The 19,529-nt window shown below is 38.7% G+C and overlaps 1 pseudogene; it reads left to right on the top strand.

Moving 5' to 3' along the window:
• LOC103206885 overlaps window positions 1-1,980 on the top strand; it is an 8,748-nt pseudogene extending 6,768 nt beyond the window's left edge.
• Window positions 1,981-19,529: the final 17,549 nt, after the last annotated feature.

Below are 19,529 nucleotides of genomic sequence, written 5' to 3'. Positions count from 1 at the left end.
TTAAGCACTACACTACACTACCAGAACTCCTACAGTATTATATACACACACACACACACACACACATATACACACATATATAATAGGAGATCTGATGGCATAGTGGATAAGACATTTAGCTACTAACCAGAAGGTCAGTGGTTCAAACCTCCTAGCTGCTGCACAGAAGGAAGACAGGGAAATAAACTTCAAAAAGATTTACAGCTTCAGAAAACCAATGGGGGTAACTATGAGTCAGAATAGACTCAATGGCAGTCTATATAAATATAAGCAGTCCTTGAATTTCATTAGGAATTCCCAGACTTTAAAAGCAGTCTTTGTCTGTAGAAAAAAGTTCAGTAGATCAGGGATTACAAGTGTCTGAATGCTGTCCATAATTGCTCTCCAAATTTGATTTCATGTCTCAAGTTGCCTAGCTGATACTCAGTCTCTAAGATATCTGGGATTCCCAGGCTGCAAATAGAATACAGAGATACATAGTGCTCCCTCTCCCATGTTGTTCAGTATCTTTTATTCATCACAATCTTTTCTCCAACCCTCACCACTGAATGGTTGTTTTCAGTGCTACCCTTTCTCATTGCTGATTTTTCCAGCACCTTCCATCTCAAGGCCCTCAAAGGACAGCATCTTGCTTTCATAAAATGTGGAGGTACCTATCCTGAGTAGAACGTGAATACTCATGATTACTTAAGCAGACATTTTTAGTCATAGTCATCACCGGAACATTTGCACCTTAAAATACCAAATATATCTCTCGTCTTTTCTAAGGTCATGGTACATATTCTATTTGCAGTTTAGAACTCAGTTCACAGCAAGAAATAAATCAGTAGAATTATGGTCACCTGTCAGAAGAAATGAAATGCAAAGCGTATATGAAGGACAAAAATCCTTAAATACAATAATTCTTCAAGTGAGAGAATAAGCCTGGCTTCTCCATCTTCCTTTGCTGAAAATCAAGCCTATATTTGAATAGCAACTTTCATTCCTCCATCTATCTATTCCTGTGCAAGTATATTTCATCTGTGATCACATGCAAGTCAGAAAACTTAATGCATGCTTTCTGCTTCTTGTTTTTAGGTTACTAATAGATACTGCCTCGGAAACCCAAAGAGGGGTCGCTATGAGTCAGGTGCGACCCGACGGCACATAACAACAATAGATTATGATATACTAGCCTAATAATCCACAACTATGTCTAGAGAGATTTTCTCCAAAACTGTTTTTAGATATACTTTTTAATTGTGGTAAAATATATATAACATAAAATTTGTCATTTTAACCCATTTTAAGAGTACACAATTCAGTGCAATTAATTATATTCACAATGTTGTGCAACCACCACCACTCCTTGTGTTCAAAACTTGTTTTTATCAACCCAAACAGAAACTCTGTACCCATTAAGCATTAACTGCCCATTCTCTGTCTCGTCTCCTCCTCCCACGCAGCTCATGGTAATGAATAATCAATCTATAATCAATCTACTTTCTGTCTCTATATGTTTTCCTATTCCAGATATTTCATGTAAGTGGAATCATACAAGATTTTCCCTCTTGTGTGTCGGCCTCATTCACTTAGCATAGCATATACAAGCTTCATCCATGTCATAACATGTTAGAAAGTTTCCTTTTTATGGCTGGATAACATTACATTGTATCCATATACCACATTCTATCCATCCATTTATCTATTGATGGGAATTTTCTTCCCAAAATTATAATTCAGCAATGACAAGGAACAAGGGTCACACCAAAAATACTAATAATAAGTCACTATCTTTTTTGGTGCTTAGATTTAGCCGGGCAACAAAATGAATGTTTTCTACTCTGTTTGGTAGGGACTTCCATCTCTGCAGATGGCTAATGAAGATGTTTGTCTGCTTGGGTTTTATAACTTACTCCACTGCCTACACAGGGACACGGCAAGATTGGCACCTATCTCAACTTGCTCAGGGGCCGAATCATCTATGATAACAAGTGCTGAGCTCTTATCTATTCTTTCTATTCCTTAAATGGTTCTTAATAATGCATCCCACCACAAGTTCTTTGTTTTATAGCTTTCAGTTCATGTTTGGGTGTAATGGGCCTCTTTTAAAAAAATAAAAAATGACTCTTTGGAGACCCCAAACTCTAAAAAGGCAATTTGTCAAAATTTCTTCTTTTCATGTAATAGGAAATCAAAAGGGAATTCATCATTACCATTGAGAAGTTCCTAGCAAATTTTGTCACAAATAGCAGAAGCCATCTTTGCAAGTAACACAATAGCTTACTTTAGAATCATGCTAAATTGTTGTGGACCAAGTTATTAGAATCAGAGTTAACTAACTATTAATCTTGCTAGTCACGCTACAAAGAAGAGTAACTTCTCAGAATGCTGTATGAAAGCCAACTACATATTAGGAGCTCTGGTGGCATAATGCCTAAGACACTTGACTGCTAACCAGAATGCTGATGGTTCAAGCCCACCACACTCCTCGGAAGGAAGATTGGGCAATCTACTTCCTAGAGTTACTGCCTCAGAAACACAAGAAGGGGTCACTGTGAGTCAGATTGGAATCAACCACTAGTAGTAGCCACGTATTATTTGCTAACATTCAGTGTTATGACAGACAATATAAATACCATGAATCTGTGATGCACCTAAGTAGCATGAGGTTTTTTGAACTGCCTAATTATTAGGACACAATCATGAAATGGTTTTATGTTTTTCCAATAACTGTCTTCAGACATGCTCTACTGAATACTCATGTCCTTAGGATCATCTTGTGTACATCCATTCCATAGTTTTCCAGTCACTTTGAGTCTAACAAGTCCAGCCCAGTCAAGTTTCCAACTTCATCTCATATCCAATCAATATAATGTTTTCCTCTCCCCTGCTGTGGCTCCCTGGGTGGTGTAAACTAATTGAAAGTTTGTGGTTCCAATCAATCCAGAGGTGCCTTGGAAGAATAATTTGATGCTCTTCTTCTAAAACATCACAGTCTTGAAAACTCTAAGGAACAGTCCTGTTCTGCACACTTTGGGTTGCCATGAGTTAGAATCAACTTGACAGGAACTGGTGTTTGTTGTGGCTCAAGGGACCTAACAAGAAAGCAGATTAGGTCACTTCCTATGTTTCTTTGCCCTCTCTCTGGATCTGGATCTCCATTCCTCTTGCATGGTGAGATGGGATAGAGGATTAGGAGAGATGGAAAAGTTCTGATATCTCTCATTTATATGGTGCTGCCTCATAACTCACAGGGATTAAATTTGAATTCCCTCTGGTGGGTACCTCTCTTGTGGATCACACTTGTGATTTTTTAGGATAGCCACAAGAGAGGATTGCATAGTTGCTTTACCGGAGATACGCTCTGGTTTGGTTCTTCTATCCACCCTACGGTTCTACCATCCGCAGGATTCTCTACAGCCTATGATGTTGTTCATCTTACCTAGCATTTCCTTACTCGAGAAAACTGTTATCTGCCAACTGCAGGAAACCCATGAGTTCTAACCACTCAAAACAGTGGCAGTAACACTCATCATGACTGAGCCCTGTCCTGGTATCTCTCATCAATTCTCTTCTCCTTAAGTTCACATAGAGAATAGATGAGAAAGTCAGATTCACATGCAGACATTCACCAGAGAAGTGAGATCCATTCTGTCCTTGAAGACTCAATCTACAATTATCTCTTATCAATCATTATCTTGAAGGGTCTACTTTACAAATGTTCCCTACAAGGTCAATGACTCATAGCCCTCTCCTCAATTACCTAGAGTTCTGAATGGAGGTGATAGGGTGTGAATAGCTCAATTTGTTCAATTGCCTTGAAAAAAAAGAAAGGAAAAAGAAAAAGAAAAAATACCTGGGCCAGTTCTCAGACAGAGGGATTGCCAGGGTATTTTTCAGAAGCCTTAGGGCTTTAGCAGAAATTCCTAGACAAAAGGTAATAGGAAATAGCCATTCAACATTCTGACACAGATGAAATAAAAAAGTGACAGTGAAGAGGAACAAAGGAAAGGAAAATGAAAGGGAAAGTAAATAAAAGACTTGGAATGTCTAAATAAAAATAGTAAGAAAGTAAATAAAAGACTATGGAATTGTGAAAGATGAGAGGCTGTTAGAATACTGCATTTGGTGGAGACCTAGGCCTTTTACTTCAATTTCCATATCCTAAGAGCATATCATCTTATTGTCTTTTGTTTCTTTTTCCTCTTCTCCCTTCCCTTCCTGAATTGGGGCATTCTTTGCCCTTACCAACGAAGTTGTTATAGCCTGAGATGAGCAGAATTTGGCACCTCTTCAGATCAAAAATTAAGGTAATTTTCTACCTCTGTGAAAGAAACCTTTACCTATCTGTGGAAACATTGCCAGCAAAACCAACATCTGAGTACTGTCCTTGTCTCTAGCTATATTGGCCTGTTGTTGTTTTGTGCCATGGAGTGGAATCCTGACTCATAGCAACCCTATAGGACAGAATAGACATTCCCCTACAGGATTTTGGAGGTTGTAATCCATACAGAAGCAAATTGCTAGGTCTTTTCTCCTATGGAATGGCTGGTGGGTTTGAACTGTCAGCCTTTCAATTAGCAGCCAAGTGCTTAACTTTTGTGCCACCAGGGCTTCTAAATCTTCCAAAGACAATTGTTGGTAGAATGCTGACCACAAACCAATCTATCATCCCCTCCTCTTCCTCCTGCAAAATGTCAGTTTTCTTGCATTTTAGCCTTCTTCACATAAAAGGCAAGGGAGTATCAGAAAATATCTCTGTACTTTCTTTATTGCTGATAACATTTCATTCCCTTGTGTTGCCTACTTATATTTTTTACCTAAAAATTTCCTGCAGAAAGGATAGTATATTTTGGAGTGAAATTTGTCAAGAAATGGAAAATTGTATGACACAAAAGTTTACCACTAACCCACACAAATTATGTTTATTTCCAAACACAAATATAAGACCTGCTAAACCACTGAGTGTTGTGATATTAAAGACCTCTCTCTGCTTGCCATTCTGACTTGTGGCACAAGTTGCATTGCCACTTTTGAAGGAATCAGTGGCCCAGCTCCATAAAAACACCCATTATCTTTGATTGCATCACGTCAAATTCCAACTCATAACTACCGTGTAGGACAGAGTAGAACTGTCCCATAGGAATTCCATGGCTGTGAATCTTTACAGAAGCAGGCTGCCACATCTTTCTTCCAGAGAGTGGTTGGAACAGCTGGCCTTCCATTTAGCAATTGAGCCACCAAGGCTCCTCAGTGGGTGTGTTAGATTGGGTTCTCTAGAGAAACACAAAAACCAACAAAGCGTATATATAGAGATAGAAAGAAAGTTATCTTAGGAAAATGGTTCACAAACGTATAGAAGCCAGCAAGTCCAAAATCCCTGGAGGAAACGTCGGGCTGGTGGCAGCCTTAGCTTCCGCAAGTGCAGGGGGCCGAGAAATTCAAGGCTGGCAGACAGTACACTGGTTGTTGACTCCAATGAAAGACGAATCCAAGGTCTCCAGGCCAAGCGGTGGGCTGCTCGTTCACTGTAGGTTGTAGCACACTAGGGTTCCAATCCCTCAAAGAATGTCTCTCTTCCCAGGATGTCCCTGGATATCCTGGAAGCAGGCCACAACCCTAGGGAAACTCCCCTTGGGCAGATTGGCCACTCAGAACACAGTCATCGATCCCATCATGGGAACAACCACACAGAACTGGGGTCCAGCCAAGTTGACACACAGCTCCAACTATCACAGTGGGCAAGCTAAAATTAAAAAGAATAAGGCTAATTCAATTAATTAAAATAAAATGTAGGAGCTCTGGTAGCATAGTGTCTAAGGCACTTGACTGCTAACCAGAAGGCTGGCAGTTCAAACCCACCAGCTACTCCTCGGAAGGAAGATGGGGCAATCTACTTCCATAGTGATACTGCCTCGGAAACCCAAGGAGGGGTCACTATGAGTCAGATCTGACTTGATGGCACATAACAACAACAACAATAAAATGTATACTTGTATCAAAAATAATTGATATACAGAGGCAAAGAGGTTATTTAAGTTTCAATAGCCACATATATGGTAAAATACTTAGGAAATATTATCCAAAGAAAATGGGCTCAAGTTCATAAAATAAAAAATGAGTAGAAATTAGAATATGTAAGATTTTGCCACAGATTAATACTTGCATTCTTGTTTGTTTTAAAAAATTAGCAGTTATTGGCACACTATTGATATACGTTTTCACATTATTGAAAGCTGATTCAAGAGTAGAAGTCTTACTTTCTAATTAAAGCATTCTTACCTCAGTAGAATGATCCAAGTACAAGAGGGCCTTTGCAGGTTACAGGAGACTGACAATCTGAACCCAAGGTTCTTCATCCATTTGCCTAACAGTCAACGCTCATTTCCTATTCATAAATCAAAAAAGAAGAGGTGATTCAGTGATTCACTTAAATTGGGAACTGCATCAGATAATTTTTCAGTTGGCTTTTGACTTTATTCTTTAGCTAATGTTTCCATTTAGTTTTACTTCATCAGTTGGCTAGTTATTGGTAATTTACTTATTCTTTCTTGTAAGCAGATTGAAATTCTTCATTATGTTTTGGGAAGTCAAGAAATGTATAAATACTTCCCCCACCCCCCAAATCAGAACATTATATGTTAAGGCAAATGTATTTGTAATCATACAAATACTTTTCTCTTGCTTACACTTACTGTGTTTCCATTTATACCTTAATTCAGCAAACATAAATACCAACTTATTTGGTACCGTGCTCTAAAGATAATAAAAGATAAAGTTATAGATGATAAACTATACAAGAAGTCTCTGCACACTTTGGAGAGAAAGGGTGATGCAAAGGAAGACATGCGTGGTAGAAAAAGTACATCTAGGGCTGAAATCATTGGCTCCTTTTTTGAACATTTTTGTGATGTTGGGTGGTTTCATTAATTCTTTAAATCTCAATTTCTTCATTCGAAAATTAGGATAAAATAGGTAATTTGAAGAACTATTGTGAGAATTAGAGTCATTGTAAATAACGTGCCTTGTATATGCCCAACACGCACTACCAACACTGATACCGCCATCAAATTGATTCTGAATAATAGTGATCTCATATGTTGCAGAGTAGAATTGCACTTTGTAGAGTTTTCAATGGTGTGATCTTTAAGGAGTATACCATCAGACTTTTCTACCAAGGTGCTTCTGGGTGGGTTTGAATATTCAAGCTTCATGTCTAGTTGAGTGCTTAATTGTTTATACCAACCATGGAATTCTCAACATGCACTGTTGATGTTGTTAGGTGCTATCTAATTGGTTCCAACTCATAATAATAACAGAAGAAAACACTGCCCAGACCTGCACCATCCTTGCAATCATTGCCATGTGTGAGTCCACTGTTGCAGCCAGTATGGTAATCCATCTTGTTGAGGGTCATCTTCTTTTTCAACGACCCTCTACTTCATCAAGCTTAATGTCCTTCTCCAAGAACTGGTCCCTCCTGATAATATCTCCAGTGTACTTAAGATAAAGTCTTGCCATCCTCCCTTCTAAGGAGCATTCTGGCTATACTTGTAAGACAGATTTGTTCATTCCTCTGTCAGTGCATGGTATATTCAATATTCTTCACAGTCACCATAATTCAAATGTGTTAACCCTTCTTTAGGAGCTCTGGTAGCATAGTGGCTAAGACACTTGCCTGCTAACCAGAAGGCTGGCGGTTCAAACCCACCAGCCACTCCTCGGAAGGAAGGTTGGGCAATCCTACTTCCGTAGTGATACTGCCTCGGAAACCCAAGGAGGGGTCGCTATGAGTCGGGGCCGACTCGACGGCACATAACAACAACAACAACCCTTCTTTGGTCTTCTTTATTCATTGTCCAGCTTTTGCATGGATATGAAGCGATTGAAAATACCACGGCTTGGGCCAGGTGCACCTTAATTCTCAAAGTGACACATAGTAGGTGCTCAATAAATGTTTGATAGTATTATATAGTTTTTGTTTTCTTTTGTTTGGTTTGGTTTAGTATGCTGGCAATCATTCCCTACTATGATTTATATCTTCTAATTGCAGGGTTCTGTTGTACATAGGGTCACTATGAGTCAGAGCCAAGTCAATGGCACCTAACAATGACAATAACAAATGCAGGGTTGGTTATACTATATTTCATACTAATAGACCAAAAACCAAACCACTGCCATTGAGGTGATTCCAAATCATAGTGACCCCCATTGGGTTTCCAAGATGGTAAATCTTTACAGAAGCAGATTACCCCATCTTCCTCTTGCAGAGTGCCTGGTGAGTTTGAACTGCCAACTTTCTGGTTGGCAGTCAAATACCTTAGGCCCTTCACAACCAGAGCTCCTTTATTTCATACTAACTATTAAATGATAGTTTAATAAATGGTAATACTAAGTGATAATAGCATCACTTACAAAGTTACTTATCTTTACTTCTCTCATTTTTTATATTTATCTTAGTATTTCTTATGCTATTTTTAATATTACAAACCCACAATATGCTGATATTATATTCTTCTATAGGCAAGGTGAGGCAGGGGAGAGCCTCCAGGCTGCAGGGAGCAGTGGTAGACAGAACTTGCAGGAATAGGTATGGGGTAGCCCAGGAAGTGAGCAGAGCAATTGGAACAGCTAAGAGAGATGAACTTATCTGTCAGTTTGTCATAGTGTGGTACCTTGCATGTTACTGTGAGGCTGGAGGCTGTGCCAGCAGGGGTGCTCATGGTGGACGGGTTTTGGTGGAGCTTCCAGACTGGGACAGACTCGGAAGAAGGAAGAGGCCATCCACTTCTCAAAGAATTTGCCAGTGAAAACCTTACGAATACTAGGGAAATGATGTTTGATATATTACTAGAAAGTTTTATGAATAGCCTTGAAATTGTCAAATACAGTGCTGGAAAATTAGCCACTCAGGTCAGAAGGCACTCAAAATATGACTGGGAAAGAGCTGCCTCATCAGAGTAGAGGCTACCTTCATGATATGGATAAAGTAGACCTTTCAGAGACTCCATTTGCTAAAGCAGCATGACTCAATATGAGAAGAAATAGCTGCAAACATCCACTAACGATCAGAACATGGAATGTATGAAGCATGAATCTATGAAAGATTCTATATGCAAAATATTGAAAGATGCAGGAAACATCCAAGGAAGATGGAAGGAATACACAGAGTTACTGTACCAAAAAGAATTGGTTGATGTTCATCCATTTTAGGAAGTAGCATATGATCAAGAACGAATGATTTTGAAGGAAGAATCAAAGATGCACTGACAGAATTGGTGAAAAACAAGGCTCCAGGAATTGACAGAATACTCATTGATATGTTTCAACAAATGGATATCATGCTGGAGGCACTAACTCAGCTATGTCAAGAGATTTGGAAGGCAGCTACCTGGCCAACTGTCTGAAAAGATCCATATTTGTACCCATTCCAAGAGAGGTGATCCCACAGAATGTGGAAATCATCAAACAACATCATTAATATCACACACAAGTAAAATCTTACTGAAGATAATTCAAAAACAGTTATGTCAGTATATTGGCAGAGTTCTTCCAGAAATTCAAGCTAGATTCAGAAGAGGATGTAGAGTGAGGGATATCATTACTGATGTCAGATGGATCTTGGCTCAAAGCACAGAATACCAGAAAGATGTTTACTTGTGTTTTATTGACTATGCAAAGGCATTCGATTGCGTGGATCATAACAAATTATGGGTAATATTGAGAAGAATGGGAATTACAGGACAGTTAATTGTGCTCATGAGGAACTTGTACATAGGCAAGGAGGTGGTTGTTCAAACAGAATGAGGGGACACTACATGGTTCAGAATCAAGAAGGGAGTGCATCAGGGTTTTATCCTTTCACCATGCTTATTAAATCTGTATGCTGAACAAATAATCTGAGAGAAGCTGGACTATATGAAGAAGAACATGGCATCAGGATTGAAGGAAGACTCATTAACAACCTGTATTATGCAGATGATACAACTTTGCTCACTGAGGTGAGGATTACTTGAAACCCTTACTGATGAAGATCGAAGACTATAGTCTGCAGTATGGATTACACCTCAATATAAAGAAAACAAAAATCCTCACAACATGACCCATAAGCAGCATCATGATAAATGGAGAAAAGATTGAAGTTGTCAAAGACTTCATATTACTTGGTTTTACAATCAACACCAATGCAAGGAGCAGTCAAGATATCAGACGTCATACAGCATTGGGCAAATCTGCTACAAAGGACCTCTTTCAAGTGCTGGAGAGCAAGGATGTTTCCTGGAAGACTAAGGTGTGCCTAACCCAAGCCATGGTATTTTCAATCACCTCATAAGCATGTGAGAGCTGGACAATGAATAAGGAAGATCGAAGAAGAGTTGATGCTTTTGAGTTGTGGTGTTGGTGAAGTGTTACCATGGACTGCTAAAAGAACCAACAAATCTGTCCTGGAAGACGTGCAGCTGGAATGCACCTTGGAAGCGAGAATGGCCAGACTTCATCTCACCTACTTTGGACATGTTGTCAGAAGGGACCATTCCCTGGAGAAGGATATCATGCTTGGCAAAGTGGAGGACAATAAAAAAGGGGAAGGCCCTCAACAAGATGGACTGATACAGTGGCTGCAACGATGGGCTCATGTATAGCAAAGATCATGGGGCTGGCACAGGACCAGGCAGTGTTTTCTTCTGCTGTACATGAGGTCACTATGAGTTAGAGATGAGTCGACAGGATCTAACAACAACAACTCTGCTTGATGGTGATATATATTAACATAACTGAAAATACAATGCTGCAGTTTCAGACAAGAATGAGTAGAATGCTCAGTGTTCTTTTAGTTCTCAAAAAGTAGATAGACAACAACTATCACCAGCCTTCCAACTAGAATTAGTCTATTTATTACCTGTTCTACAAATTCCATTTCTGTACAAGATTACATTTGAAGAAATGGCTCTGCAATAGCAAGAATAAGGATAATGGTAACAAAATAAGAACAACCTATAAAAATTCCTTAAAATCCACTGATCTCATAGAGTAGGAAAATCAGGTGGCATGAACAACAAGGATTAAAAGAGAGTTAAGGAAAATCTCTATTTGATCTTGAAGTGTAGAGAAAGAGAGGGTTATACCAATATGCAAACTGTTGTTAGGCGCCATGAGGTCAGTTCCAACTCATAATGACCATATATATACACAATCACACACACACACACACACACACACACACATATAACTACATATATATGTAACTATATATATATAGCATATATATGTGTGTGTTATATATATTATGTATAATATGTACAACTTACATTATATGTTAATATATATAACACAATAAAACATTCCCCAGTCCTGCACTGTCCTCATAATCATTGCTGTGTTTGAGCCCATTGTTGTAGCCACCATATCAATGCATCCCATTGAAGTTCTTCCTATTTTTCTCTATTTACCATGCATGATGTCCTTTTCCAGGGGTTGGTCCCTCCCAACAGCATGTTCAATGTAAGCAAGATGAAGTCTCACCATCCTCTCTTCTAAGGAACATCCCGGCTATACTTTTTCCAAGACAGATATATTCATTCTTTTTGCAGTCTATATTCTTTGCCAACACCATAATTCAAAAGAATCAATTCTTTTTTGGTCTTCCTTTTCACTGTTCAGCTTTCACATATATATGAGGTGACTGAAAAATACAACGGAATGAGTCAGGTGTTTGTTAGTCCTTGTGGTGGTATTTTTGCTTTTTAATATTTTAAAGAAGTCTTTTGCAGCAGATTTGCCCAATGAAATATGTCATTTGATTTCTGAGCTGCTGTTTCCATGGTGTTTATCAACACCATATGCAAACTATTATAATATGTTGTAGAGAAAGTTCAGTGTAATAGCTGTTGCTAACCAAAGTGCTATGGTGAATCAAAGGATAGCTAAGAGACATCTGGATGTGAAAACAAGAAAGGTGTTCTGCAGTGTATAGGGTTGTAATGGCTTTATAATAGAGTTTTTGAAGGCTAAATGGTATATTGACTGACCAACAGGAAAGATAGCATATCTTCCCATCCATTTAGAATCATCTGATAATGTGGGTATTTCCTGAATCTTGATATCTTCTGCAAAACTGAGATGTTAGTACATATAACATTATAAGGAATTAGTCCATAATCAAGTCACACCAATACATAAGAAATACTCATTTTTAACAGATATTTAGTATCTCTCATGACTATGATCCCATGATGTACTACACACATTCCTGTATGGTGATAACGGGGAAAAACTGGGGAGTAATGTTTACTCATTGTAGAGGACCATCTATGCCTTTTGTGAATTGTGTACTTATTCTACTAGATAACAGGCAATTTTGGTGCAAGAGAGTGATATGTCCAGAGATGAGGGGTCATTCCCATGGATTGATAAGAGAACAAGAAAAGGTCCAGAAACAAGTTGGAAGATTATTATGACACTCTGAAAGAAAACCAAAGAATGCTCTGCCAAGAGGACAGAAGGAAAAGATATGAGGCATGTACCAACATGATTAGGCCTTGATTACATGAAGGGAGTGAGGCAGACAAAAGAGTTAAAAGGAATTCACTAACTGAGGCAAGATGAGCAAATAAATGATGGGGAATGAGAGAAGAGAGAAAGAGATACAATTTTTTCCAAAATGCATCTGTAATTTGTGTCCTCTATTTCATTGACTTTGTACCAGAAATCATAAAAATATTCAAGTTACTTTAGCAAATCACAGAACTGAGTATGTTCAAGACCCTTTGCTAGCCCAGAACAAAAGTATTTATACTACCCAGTAATAGTAAATTGTAAGTCACTTACCTACTTCAACAGTTAAATGGAATATACATTGCAAAACATAGTGGACTAATAAAAATGAAAACAACCCATTTCTTTACAGAGCCCATCCTAAACAAAAACTTTGAAGCAATGTTCCCTTTAAACTGAGTTTCTCATTCCTTTGTTCTGAATCCATCCTCATGAACTATACCTTTGTGATCTTACTCTCAGGTGGTGGCCAACTACCCATTAATCAAATAATAATAAAAATGTGTCCACTCCTAAGATGCTATTCATACTGAAATACTCTTGAAACATAAAAGTTTCTAAGCCCTTGAATATATAAAACCATAATAATGGAATGACTGCTCCCCAACATTTTTCCAAAATGCCAAATGGATAGCCAGATATGACTCTTGTATGTAGAAATCTTCTGCAAAGATTATAACCTCCTTTGACAGTAAAAGCAGGAAAGACATATGAAGCGATGAAAGACATTTGGAAAGCAATGCATGCACAAGTGTAAAAGATAACATATGTTTTAAAAATATACCTGTACTTGAACTGTCATATCAGCATGATGGGAGCCAGGTGAGCCTAATCAGGGACAGCTTCTTCAATGAAGGTTCTATGTTAATTGGCACTGAGTGGTCCCATTCAACTCAACTGTTTAAAATGATTGCTTTAACTCCAAGACTCAGAACCACTCATCACACTTAATTGCACTAAGTTGCAAAAGTAATATATCTATATTTTGAATAAAAAAGCAAATCAACTATTACTGTTTGTAGTTGCTGTTTTTTTTTTTCAAGGTTCTTTCTAGCCTGAAAGACTACTCCAAACCCTATCCAAATGTAATTTACATTTATGTTGAGAAAGAGTATTGAATCTCTTAAGATTAACTGTAGAAGAGTTTAGCTATAATAGTTTATAACAGTCGCTGTTGAGTTAACTCAACTCGTGATGACCTCATTTGTGTCCATAGGGTTTCAAAAGGCTGGTTTTTCAAAAGTAGATCTCCCAGCCCTCCTTCCAAGGCACCTCTAGACAGACTCGAACCTCCAACCTTTCAGGTAGCAGCTGAGTGCATTAACCTTTGTACCACCCAGGTACTCCTAGAATTTTTTGGTCTAGTTTATTATTATGCTATTGGTTACTTAGGATGTATTCCGTTAATGCCCACTTTACTCAGAAATGTTGTGGTGTGGTTTATGTCTGTGAGCAAAGCAAGATAGACACCTGCCTTCATAGAACTTATATTCTAGCTGAAGGAAAACAGCCCACAAAAGCATGAAAATATGTTGTTATATAGTATATTACCACATGATCCATCCTTTTGAAAAAATGAAATAGACAAGCAGGGAAAAGGGATAAGAGAATGCAAACTGAGAGAGGATAGGTTAGGCACTATTGAGACCACTAATAGCTAACTTACATCATGCAAACCTATGCCCTTTTACAATGAAATAAATACAAATTAACTCACTGCTGTCCAGTCAATTTGACTCATAGCAACCCCTCCTTGAGTTTCTGAGGTGGTGCCTCTACGGAAGTAGATTGCCCAATCTTCCTTCCGAAGAGTGGCTGGTGGGTTTGAACAGCCAGCCTCTGGTTAGCAGTGAAACGCCTGAGGCACCACACCACCAGAGCTCCCATAAATACTTAAAACTTCTATAAATACAAATAGAAGTTCTAATATTTTCTTACCAAATGGATAAGAAGACTCACTGTTAATACCACAGGACTAATGGGTTCTGTATGCACACACAAACTTACATTACAGTTGTTTAACTATTCCAATAAAATGATTTCTCTTACATACATTTCAAATCAAGGCTCTCAGAATATCACAGGAGCTAGCTATAAAATTATATGTGAGCATCTTTCTTTCTCCATATGCATATATAAAATTGTGTAAGCTCAGAAAAGTAATTGCTATTAACACTTTTATTATTCCATCATCAATTCATCTGCTGCTATATCATAATCCAAATTTTACACTGGATTCCTTCCCTTCAAGGCATGCTGAAAGCAAATCAATGACCTACAGAAATAAGCAAAACTTAGTAAGTTTACTATTACACATATTCACTTCTATAAAAAATTATGAAGAAATACTAAAGAGACATAAATTTGGAAGAAAAGCAAGAGTACTCCCTGAGAAATGAATGTGCGTGCTGTCTAGAGTACTTTCCCAGCTTCCTACAACTTCCAAAGTAAGTGGATTCCATGACTTCCATCTCCTCTCTGCTGCAGACTATTCCAGATCTTCCTTCATTGTAATATCTTCTTTTGCTTTGAAACAGACTCTGGACTTACAGTTCAGACAAATGGCTATATCAGTTTCTCCCTCTCCTTCAGTGCTAAATGTTGTTGTTGTTGTTGTTGTTGTTGTTGTTATGTGCCATCAAGTCTTCTCCAACTCATAGTGACCTTATGTACAACAGAACAAAACATTGCCCAGTCCTGTGCCAACCTCACTATCCCTACTATACCTGAGCACATTGCTGAAGCCAACATGTCTATCCATCTCATTGAGGGCCTTCTCCTCCACCTTACCAAGCATGACATCTTCTCCTCATTGATCCTCCACCTTACCAAGCATGACATCCTTCTCCAGAGGATGGTCCCGTCCACCTTACCAAGCATGACATCCCTCTCCAGAGAATGGTCCCTTCTTACAACATGACAAAAGTAGGTGAAACAAAGCCTGGCCATTTTCACTTCCAAGGAGCATTCCAGCTGTACTTCTTCCGGGACAGATCTGTTAGTCCTTTTAGCAGTCTGTTCTGGTTACCTAGTGCCACTCTGACAAGAATATACCACAAATGGGATGGCCTTAACAAACAGGAGTTTATTCTTACAGTTTAAAGGCTTTAAGTCCAAGTTCAAAGTGCCAAGCTCTAGGGGCTGGGTGATAGCCCCTCAACCTTGGGGTCCAGCTCTGCCTCCTGCTCCCAAGCCACTGGAGCTAGAGGCATTTCTTCACTCAGACAGCTGCTGGCTGCTGAGGCTGAGAAGCCCCAAGGTTGACAAGTAAAAAGGCAAAGTCCCAATATTACCAAACCATACAGCAGGCCATTAACTCAAGTCCATTGTAAGTCCCAAGGTCAGTAGAACATAGCAAGCTGCTGAGCAATGACATGGCTACATGTAGAGTCCATGCATGCCACAGGCTAGAGACCATTCCCAAGGCTTCTCCTTATATACAGGAAGCAGACCACATCCCAAAGGCAGCTACTCAGCTGCTTGTGATAGATCGCACCATGGAGTTGATTGTCAGTCTCATCATGGGGAATAACTACCACCAGCTGCCCAGCCACTCAACCAGGCCCAGCCACATTGACACACAACATAACTACAACACAGTCCATGGTATTTGCAGCATTCTTCACCAACCCCACAACTCCAAAGTATCAACTTTTCTTTGATCTTCCTTATTCATTGTCCAGTTCTCACATTCATATGAGGCAATTGAAAATACCATGGCTTTGGTTAGGCGCACCTTTGTCTTCAAGGAAACATCTTTGATCTTCATCACTTGAGAAAGGTCTTTTGCAGCAAATTTGCCCAATGCAATATGTCATCTGATGTCTTGACTCCTGCTTCCATTGGTGTTGATTGTAGAACCAAGTAATATGATATCCTTGACAATTTCAATCCTTTCTACAGTCACCGTGAAGCTGTTTATTGGACCAGTTGTGAGGATTTCATTTTTCTTTATGCTGAGGTATAATCCATTGTGTAGACTGTAGTCTTTAATTTTCATCAGTAAGTACTCAAAGTCATCCTCACTTTCAGGAAGCAAAGTTGTGTCTTCTGCATATTGCAGGTTGTTGGTAAGCCTTTCTCCAATTCTGATGCTATGTTTTTCTTCATATAGTCCAGTTTCTCAGATTATTTGCTCAGCACACAAGTTGAATAGGTATGGTGAAAGGATACAACCCTGACACACTCCCTTCCTGATTTTCAACCATGTAGTATCCCCTTGTTTTGTTTGAACAACAGCCTCCTGGTCTATGTACAGGTTCCTCATGAGTACAGTTAAGTGTTCTGAAATTCCCATTATTATCAATATTATTTGTAATTTGTTATGATCCACACAGTAGAATGTCTTTGCATACTCAATAAAACACAAGTGAACATCTTTCTGGTATTCTTTGCTTTCAACCAAGATCCATCTGACATCAGCTATGATATCCCTCGCTCCATGTCCCCTTCTGAATTGAGCTTGCATTTTTCAAAGTTCTCTGTCAATATACTGCTGTAACTGTTTTCAAATTATCTTCAGTAAGATTTTGCATGTGTGTGATATCAATGATATTGTTTGATAATTTCCACATTCTGTGGGATCACCTTTCTGTGGAATGGGCACAAATATGAATTTCTTCCAGTTAGTTGGCCAGGTAGCTGTCTTCCAATTCTCTTGGCATAGACAAGTGAGTGCCTCCAGCGGGACATCTGTTTGTTGAAACATCTCAATGGGTATTCTGTCAATTACCAGAGCCTTGTTTTTCACAGACTCCTTTACTGCATCTTTGACTTCTTCCTTCATTTCCATTGGTCCTTGATCATATGACACCTCCTGAAATAGATGATCATCTACCAATTGTTTTTGGTATAGTGACTCTGTGTATTCCATCCATCTTCTTTTGATGGTTTCTGCATCATTTAGTATATTGCCCCTGGAATTTTTCAATATTGCAGTTAAATTTTGTCCTCAGTTCTTTCAGCTTGAGAAATGCCAAGTGTGTTCTTCCCATTTGATTTTCTAACTCCAACTCTTGGTACATTTTGTTATAATAATTGACTTTGTCTTCTCAGGCTGCTCTTTGAAATCTTCTGTTCAGCTCTTTTATCCTGTTGGTTCTCCCATTTGCTTTAGCTACTCTCCATTCTTGGGCAAGTTTCAGAGTCTCCTATGCCATCCACTTTGGACTTTTCTTCCTTTCCTGTCTTTTTAATGACCTTTCGCTTTCTTCATGGATGATGTTCTTGACTTCATCCCACAATTCTTCTGGTTTTCAGTCATTGGTGTTCAATGCATCAAATCTATTCTTTAGATGGTCTCTAAATTCAACAGGCTCATTTTGGCTCTTGTGAAGTTGTTTTAATTGTCTTCAGTTTCAACTTGAATTTGCATATTAGCAGTTGATGGTCAGTTCCCTAATCAGCTCCTGGCCTTGTTCTGGCTGCAGATATTGGGCTTCTCCATCACCTTTTTGCCACAGATTTAGTCAATCTGATTCCTGTGTGCTCCATCTGGCAAAGTCCATGTGTATAGCCACCATTTGTGTTGTTGAAAAAAAGGTATTTGCAATGAATAAGTCGTTGGTCTTGCAAAATTCTATCATGCAATCTCCAGCATCATTTCTATCATCAAGACAATATTTTGCAAGTACCAGTGATCCTTCTTTGTTTCCAACTTTTGCATTCCAATCACCAGTGATAATTCACACATCTCAATTAAATGTTCTGTCAATTTCAGACTGCTGAAGTTGGTAAAAATCTTCAATTTCCTCATCTTTGGCTTTGGTGGTTGATGCATAAATTTGAATAATAGTAATATTGACTGGTCTTCCTTGTAGGCATATGGATATTATCCTGTCACTGACAGCACTGTACTTCTGGACAGATCTTGAAACATTCTTTGTGATGATGAACACCATGCCATTCTTCTTCAATTTTTCATTCCTGGCATAGTAGATCATATGGTTGCCTGATTCAAAATGGCCAAAATTAGTCCATTTTAGCTCACTAATGCCTAGGATATCAATCTTTATGCATTTCATTTCATTTTTGACAACTTCCACTATTCTTAGATTCATACTTAGTACAATCCTTATTCTGATTATTAATGGATATTTGCAGCTATTTCTTCTTATCTTGAGTTGTGTCACATCATCAAAAGGAGGTCCTGAAAGCCTTACTTCATCCACATCATCAAGGTCAGCTCTATACTGAGGAGGGAACTCTTTCCTAGTCATATTTTGAGTGCCTTCCGACCTGAGGGGCTCATCTTCTGGCACTATATTAGAAAATGTTTCAGGGATATTTATTAGTAAGATATCAGACAGTGTTTCAGCACTACTCATAAGGTTTTCAAAGGCCAATTCTTTGAGAAGTGGATGTCCTCTTCCTTCTTCCAAGTCTGTCTTGGGCTGAAAGTTCTGCTGAAACTTGTCCACCATGGCTAATCCTGTTGGCACTTGAAACACTGGTGGTACAGCCTTCAGACTCTCAGCAACACACAAGCCACCACGGAATGACAAACTGGTAGATGAGTTTGTTTCCATTAGCTGTTCCAGAACTGCTCCACTCCCACTTCTCGGCCTTCCCTACCAGTTCCAACTCTCTAAAAAAAGGTATCTACTGCCAACTCCCAGCTGTCCCTACCAGTGATAAATATAACTATCTAAAAAAAAGAAAGAAAAAAGAGTTGCCAACCGTGGACTGAGATTCAAAGTGACTCTATGTATGCCAGAGTAGAATCATGCTCCATAGGGGTTTCAATGACTCATTTTTTGGAAGCTGCATGCCAGGTCTTTCTTCTAAGGTCCCACTGGGTTGAGTCAAGCCACCAACATTTTGCTTATTAGATGAGTTAATTAATCTTTTGTACCAAAAATATTATTTTAATTATTCTGTACCCTAACTCCTTACCTGCTGAAAAGCTGCTGGATTTCTCCACTAAAATTCTGTGTGGTGCCATGCTCTCTGTTACAATTTTAGCTAGTGACAAATCTGTCTACAAATTTTAA

This window comes from Orycteropus afer, unplaced genomic scaffold, assembly GCF_000298275.1.
Source record: "Orycteropus afer afer isolate SDZICR_OR568_19922 unplaced genomic scaffold, OryAfe1.0 scaffold00012, whole genome shotgun sequence".
Classification (NCBI taxonomy): Eukaryota; Metazoa; Chordata; class Mammalia; order Tubulidentata; family Orycteropodidae; genus Orycteropus; species Orycteropus afer.
Note: the sequence above shows the minus strand (reverse complement) of the source record. Positions and strands in the feature narration are given on the sequence as shown.